Genomic DNA, 6,387 nt, shown 5'->3' on the forward strand with positions numbered 1-6,387 from the left:
CATTTTAAGAAATGACAAAGTTCATGATGAACAATGGAAATGTGTGGTCAAAGTACGTTTATTTTGTATAAAAACTGGAGATCTGTAATGGCAGAACTTTGAAAGCATCATTCATCTGAAGGTTGAAGGAAGCAAGGAATAAGGGCAGGTCATAGATTAGAGGTTAAGAGAAAATGAAGTGAGTTCCTTGAAAATGTGGTGGTATTTGGAAAGAAGTAGTTTTCCATTAAGGACTTAATGTGTGTGTGTGTGTGTGTGTGTGTGTGAGAGAGAGAGAGAGAGAGAGAGAGAGAGAGAGAGAGAGAGAGAGAGATTGATTTAGTGCAAAGGATGAAGCTGTAGCCAATTTGGTTAATATGTCTGGAACAGTATGAGAATGGGGCTCCATGCAGTACAGAGGTTGGTGCATGTCTTGCATGGCAAGCAAGTGTATCCAGAGCATGTGATCCATAAAATTCATCTGGCTGAAAAATGCTATAAAATAATGAGTACTAGTTACAATTTTCCCCTTGCCCTGCATTTATTTCCCTTTCCCATCACATCTGTGATTTCACTGCTGTAGCACACCATGCTCATGCGCATACGCGCACACCCACTCACACACATACATACCCTCTACTCTCAGTATGGAGTAGAGGTGAATGCAATTTTCACAATTAGTAATCAAGTTCTCCAAATATAGAACAAATCCCTGGGACTTCTGAAGACCTCATTTTACCTTTTTCTGTTCTCCTTAAACTGTAACACAGCTTCCCAAAGTTTTGTTTCCTATATTCATATTTCCTTAAATCCAAAGCATTTTTGTTCCTTCTTAGCAATTACCAAGACTAATTGATGATTAAGCCCAGTCATCAGGGGCTACTCCCACAGGGCCCATGGGTATTTCCAAAGAGAATGTGAGCTGACTCCTATTCTCTGAATTTAGAACACTGACTTGAGATCAAATTTTTCTTTCATACTACCTAAAATAACCTCCCAACTAAATCCAAACCACTTAAAGAAGTCTTAAACAACCTTTCCTCTTGTTCCCTTCAAGTTAACTAATCAGGACTCTTAACTTGATACTGGATCTAAGGGCTTTTTATTCTTTTTATCTAGGGTGGTCTTACCATTTATCATCCAAAGAGGACAATGCTAGAAAGCAAAAGTATGTGCAATTAGTAATTATGGGGGAAACTGACATGAACCAGGACCATCCAGTAAGGTGACCACACTATTAACCAGCCCTAGATTTCAATGATATTCCTTTAAATCTTGAGGAGTTCAAGCATTGCAGCTAGTTCTGGGCAGACTAGAATCAGCTCCTATAATGTTCAGAGCATATTACCATGCAGAATCACTTAGTGATTTAACAACATGTCTGACTAAGTTGACTTAGTTTACCTTGGTATGAGTGAAACTTCCATGCATACTGGAGTCACAAAAAATCCTTTTCCCAATATAATTCTGTTCTATAACATGGCTAAATCAAATATAGAATTTCAGAGAATTGCCTGGGCTTCCTTCACATGCACATCTCATAAATGTAGTATGAGTACACTAGTTTTTTGATTGTTTGTTTAGTCTTTTTACTGGAACTAACTCCATTTTTTTTCTCTCAAGTATCAGTTCTTAGTACCAATAGACTATAATGTAGTACCAATAAATTATAGTATAGCATGATTTGCCTCTGGAGATGCTCAGAATTCTCATACATTCTTCCGAAATGATCACTATAAGTTTTAATGAGACTTCTTTCTGAATATTACATCTTTGTAAAACTTCAAATTCATGAGTCACAGACAGGGATAAATGACAATAAAACATGTTAGCTTTTATTAAGCACTTGTTGAGTGCCTGACACTTGTGATAAAGCAAGTGCATTATTTCATTGTATCCACAGGACAGGAAACAGGAACTGTTATTTTCAGGAAAGTCTGGTGCTAGGGAGTTTAAGTCACTTGCATAAAGACAGAGATAATAAACACTGAGAGGATATTTGAACCCAGGTCTGCAGTATTCAAAATCCACATTTAATTGGGAAACATGCATACTTAAAAATGTAAACCTAGCTAAATATTTATAAGTTGCTTTGTTTCTTTAAATATATTTTCAAAAGCATTATTAAAAGTTAATATTTACTTTCATTCAAATAATAAATATAGGCATAGAACCATGGACAAGCTTGGAAATTACAGACTGTACCAAAAATTGCTGCTTTTCTTGTATTTTTGCTTTCTTTCCCCCAAATAATTATCTGTTGCACAAAAATAGATGTAGACAGTAGTTATTCATGTCTAATCAAACCCACGGGATTTTTAATGAAAAAAGCATATAGTGAAGCTAATAAATAACACAAATCTTGAGATTTAACTGCAGCATAATTTTGAAACAAGAAGAAACATTCCTGAGATAGTAGATTCAACTACAACAGTGAAGTGCTACCACTTCTGTGAAGCCAGCTCTATGACATCATCTCTGTTGTGCTTCATTTTAACGGGTTCTTTTTTTGACGGAGTGATTACTTGGTGACAGTACTTCATCACTTAACCACAAAATAAGTCAAAGAAATGCTGCATCAAACAGAGGTTTTAAACATGCTGGGATTATCTGGTCGAAGCACATTTATTACAATGACATTAGAAATTAAATAGAAGACTGTTCTTCCAAAGTACCAACCAATCTATACCAGTGAGGTAAACAAACAAACACAAAAACAAATAAAATGAAAATTTTGGTTTTGATGAGCAGATTTAGGTCATTATGCATACACAAACAAAAATCTTCCTACCATGTTCTCAGATCCAAGTTAAGTCACAATGAGAATTCCACACATGCTGGAGTACTATCAAAGCCCTTTATCCAATATAGAACTCTGTGACAGAACATGGCTAAATCAAATGCAGAACTAAATTAAAAGCTTGACTTACTTGGTAGTGTTTTACTGCAGACTTTTTTTTTTAAACGGAGATATGAACTTTTTGCTAATGAAGAAATTAACAGACACAACCTATATTTGATCATGAGCCCATTTTAATTTCTCATAAGAGAAGAAAATGAATATCAGGGTCCATGAGTTTTGTAGAGGGCATCTAAGCAGATTGTGATATTAACTTTTACAGAAAATGTGAGGCTTCTCTTTGCTTTTTCCAGAGGTCGCCTCTAGGCCAGACATTACAGTTTTAAAATGACATAACACGACCTCATGAATAATTTGAGTTCTAACTTTGTGAACTTCAATTACAAAGTTACACAGAGTTCCACAGCATAAAAGCCAGATCTAAGTAATTTACATTTCAGTCATGTATAAAAGAAAAAGACAAAAGGATAAATGCCATCTGGAAGATTAAAATGAACAGTAGCCATTTAATGGGCAGTCTGAGTCCATATAGGTTACCTGCCTATTTAAAATGTTTGATCACTTCCAGAGACCACCAGTTATTCCCTCTACATAAATTGTTTACTTTATAAAACACAAGAAATAAGACAACACGAGGTTGTACTGAGGAGATTTGCGAACTACTTCAGAGCCTAGACTTTTAAATGACTTGTTTAACAGTACCTAAGAAAGAATTGATTTTGATTTATACGGTCAATTCTTAGTATAATTTGTAGAACCATAAGCATTAACAATTTTCCTATGCTTGTCTTAACTTGCATTTTATATCTCATGATCCTGAAGAAATAAAGTATTAGTTTGTTCCAGAACAGTGTAACATGAAGGACTAGGGTTCATTTTTTTCTTAAAATCCACTGCAGTTCAGAAATGCACTCATTTTGTACAGACATGTGCATATATGTGCAATTAGTAATTCTGGGGGAAACTGACATGAACATGTATGGAAGAAGATATTATTTATGTTGTTTCATCCATTTTTTCCATGTGTTCTTGATTTTTACCATATCTTTGAAATTGCAGAATGTAGAGTAGACATAAATTTGACTACTTTAGCTTGTATGGTCAGCAGAATACATATTTTAAAAGCTCATTTTGGATTAACATGAGTTAGTGAATTTCTCTTAGACTCATTTTCTTTAGTTGAAATAAAATTTGTTGATTTTTTATATCTCTTCAACATTTAGACTTTGTAATATTTCCTTTTATTTTCCCAAGTGAGAAATAAATTAATCCAAGCATGAGACTGTATGTGAAAATTTTTCTCAATACCTTGAAATATTCTCTCTTATGCAGTTTTGATTATCTCCAAAGAAAGTGTTCAAGAGCACAGTAGGATGTACCTCCAGGGGCATGGTGGAAACACAAATACAGTTCATCTGAGCCAGTAAGATACCTGCAAGAGAAGTAAAGAAACAAAATTTACCTTTCAGGATCCACACTGATTGTTTTTCAATTCTGTAAGTGAATATTTTTAGTACTTTAAAGGTTGTTTGCAAAAGAAAATACCTAGTTTTACATCTGCCAATTATTCCATTTTTTTAAGCTGTTAATGGACCTTTATTTATTTATATGCAGTGCTGAGAATCAAACCCAGGGCCTCACACATGCTAGGCAAGCTCTCTACCACTGAGCCACAACTCCAGCCCCTATTCCAATTTTGTTTAATGTTTACATTTGGTATATATAAGAAAGGTGACATGGAAAGTCAACCTACTGAGAGCAAATGGGAGTGAAATGTGATTTCTCTCAAGTTCAAAATGAAAAAAATGTCCCCCAAATCCCTTTTAGGAGAAAGAGATCATATTGTCAGTAGGCACAGAACTTAAAGACCTTCCTCTCCAGCTGAGATCTAGATGGACTAAGAGCTCTGAAAGCTTATAAGATGTGAAGGCTACCAGACATCACAAAGGAACAGTGTTTGAAAGAGAAAGTTAAGTAAATCTGAGTATGTGAAAAATAAATAAATGGAACTGAAACAACATACAATGTAAAACAATAGGACACAAACAGATTGAATTATGTCTGAGGAAGGAACATATCATGTGACCATGACCATCATAAAATTTAGGACCAAAAATACCTGTGGGGATATGGACTTTTTACATTTTTTAAATGTTAAATAATGGACGAAAACTAATTCAGAGAGCAAGAAAACCATCAAAAGTTGATATGATAGATTTTTAATTTCGGAACACTAGTTCATAAATGTGTTTTTTTTTTTTAAAAAAAGAGAGATTTGCAGGCATTTAAATAGTGTCAGTGATCAGCAATAACTTGGGAAGAAGAGATGAGTAGAAAATGTTTCTCCCATATTTGGATACAGACAAGAAATCTTACCTGATAATTTGCTTCTGAACTTATAGGAAAATATAATGTTTTATGAGGACTCTTTAAAATTATGGGACTTTGTCTTTGACAGTATCATTTAATACACTGTGTATATTTACTTTTTATTAATATTTTTGTCATTTCAAGCTGCCAATATAGAGATATATTGTCTTTAATAAGGCAATTAATTGTTCTGTAGAAATTAATACAGATGTGTTTAGTGGCACTATTTAAAGTCTTTAAGAATATGTTATAGATACTTAAGAAAATAGTTTGGTCTACAATGGCAAAACTGAAAATAAAAATACATATCAGGCAATTTTCATAAGAAGAATAACAAAATTTTCCCAACCCCTCCTTTCATCCATCTTTCCTTCCTTCCTCCCTAACTCCCTTTCACACTCCTTCCTTTCTTCCTTTTTTCATAGCTTGAATGCTTTAACTTTCTATTTAAAATACTTTAATGATTTATCTTCCCTATAATAGCCTTCCTCACACTTTCTTTTTTACATTTTTATCTTATTTTTATTATGCTTTTACAATTATAGTGATAAAATTCCCCATAAAGCAGTTGAAGTGCTTTGCTAAATTAATTTAGAACTTCTCTTGCTTAAAATGGATGCCCTTTTCTTCATATTGAAAACCATTCAAACAGCAGATAACCTTGAAGTCAGGTCATTTTCATGACATACTAAACTAGTGTTTATAATAAATGTTGAAAAAAAAAGCTTTAAATCTTGTTATCACTTTGTGCATATTCTGTTAAGTATATTCAAAGCTGAAGATGACCAATCTCTAAATAGCTAATACCTGCAATGTTTTGTTGTTTGCTTTCCAAATAATATTTAGAATGGGATAGGTGTGTTAATTTAAACTGTGTTTCTATACACTGAACACATTCTTAGAAGGAGTGTTTGAACATAAAGAGTCTTATTTTCTGAGAATGACAAACTTCAAAATCTGTTTTGCTGAATAAAATATGAGGATGTAGAGTCTGGTTGGCCTAAACGTCAACAGATACAAAATATCTCCATGACTGTCTCCAAGTCTCCTGTTCTGCCTCTACCTATGGTAGAAAATAAATGTAGTTTCAGAAAATAAATTTCATTGTTTCGAAGTTATTGTGTCTTAGTTTTCTGAAATTTAAGTTTCTGCTGCTTTCAGCAGTAGAAGTGGTTTTA

Source organism: Marmota monax, unplaced genomic scaffold (genome assembly GCF_021218885.2).
Source record: "Marmota monax isolate L192 unplaced genomic scaffold, Marmota_monax_Labrador192_F-V1.1 WCK01_AAM20220418_F8-fsc00219, whole genome shotgun sequence".
NCBI lineage: Eukaryota > Metazoa > Chordata > Mammalia > Rodentia > Sciuridae > Marmota > Marmota monax.